The sequence below is a fragment of the Gopherus evgoodei genome, chromosome 8 (assembly GCF_007399415.2).
Source record: "Gopherus evgoodei ecotype Sinaloan lineage chromosome 8, rGopEvg1_v1.p, whole genome shotgun sequence".
NCBI lineage: Eukaryota > Metazoa > Chordata > Testudines > Testudinidae > Gopherus > Gopherus evgoodei.
In genome coordinates this window covers 83806260-83807103 of record NC_044329.1, presented here as the reverse complement: position 1 = coordinate 83807103, position 844 = coordinate 83806260, and positions in this window count along the sequence as shown.

The following is an 844-nucleotide window of genomic DNA, read 5'->3' as shown; positions in this document are numbered from 1 at the left end:
GATGAAGGTGAATGAAGACCTCCTCAGGCATCATGAGGCTTTTATAGAAAAACCATCTCTAGCACATGGCCACTGCTAAGCTGTATTTTGCTGATTTTTCAAATTGTTATCAGTTTATGCAAACAGTTTTCTTTTTGCAACCATATTGACTTTTGAATGGGAGGAATCCTGGACAGAGCATGCCAGGCTCATTGAAATCATATCATTTAAATCTTTGACAGACTGCTTAAGAGTATCTCTTGCTTTTCCTAAAGTTCTTTAAAACAAATTAAAAAAACATATAATATGTTGCTTTATTTGCTAGATTTGTTCATGGCTGCTTGCCTGTAATTGATTCTACCACAGATTAGGATGACTTTGCCCTGGTTATTCTGACCTGGCATATGATACAAAATGTTATCTAACTGATAATGACTCAGTAAGCAAGCAGTATTAAGTGTGACAACTGTCTCTCTCTTATTTCTTGATTTGCCAAAATGTTAAAATAATATAATGTTATGGATTTTAGTTAAAAGCCCAGTTCCTAGATTATTTCCTATGCTGCTGCATCACATGAATTTTTGAGGTTCTTATTCCTGTTAAAGCCAGATTCTAGATTTATGTGTAAAAGGGATAGAATTAGGTACCAGGCAATTTATAGATTACAGTGGTGGGCATTTTCCCACATTAGTATAGTTCATTTGTAAATTATTATGGCTATGCAAATGTGGGAGTTGAAGTGCAACTTTAAAAAGGTATTATTTGCTTTGTTAGTACTTAGATGCTCATTGTGTTAGAGATGGTCAAACACATATGAAGATTCAGTCCCTACCCAGTAGAATTTACAATCTAAATAGCTAAAACA